We start from the raw sequence: 666 nt of genomic DNA on the forward strand, positions 1-666 counted from the left end.
CTTAATTCAATGGACCTTATAGGGTGAATATAATGCCATTTAGGCAAAGCCTTGGTCGAGCTTCTTTTCCTTTCTTTCAAGGAATGTCCAGTTGAGTTCAAGAGTATTTTATAACTGAGCCTGGATGGCAGAGCATGTCGTGCCATTTGTCAAAGGCTTCTTTGAACACTTTGGAAAATTGAGTTGGGGTATTAATCCTCAATCATATTTATCTTGGCACAATAAAGGCATATAAATATAGTTTCTTATCAAACAAAAGTTTGAATAAGATAATGATGAACCCAAAGTAATTCATTTTATTAATGAAGTCGTGTATAAAGCAAAGTATCAAAGTAATTCATGAAACATAAACTCAGGAAACATGAAAATGAGAATGTCAAAAGACAATTATATAATATGGCCTTCACAATGCATGTGTTGCCATATGGCGCTCAATGTAGCTATAAAAGACCCAGATGGCCGCTCAACAGGCGGGCTATGAGGCACAGAGGAGGCTGAAACAGCAAATGATGGAGATGATGCAGATGATGTACCCGAACGAGGTATTCCCGGACGAGCCAGACCCGTAGTTTTTTTTATTTTTTCCAAAAACTCGGAATGTTTTATTTTTATTTGTGAAACTTTGAATATTAATTAATATGATTTTAATTTTAATTTTAATTTTAT

Source organism: Brassica oleracea, chromosome C1, assembly GCF_000695525.1.
Source record: "Brassica oleracea var. oleracea cultivar TO1000 chromosome C1, BOL, whole genome shotgun sequence".
In the NCBI taxonomy this organism is placed as follows: Eukaryota; Viridiplantae; Streptophyta; class Magnoliopsida; order Brassicales; family Brassicaceae; genus Brassica; species Brassica oleracea.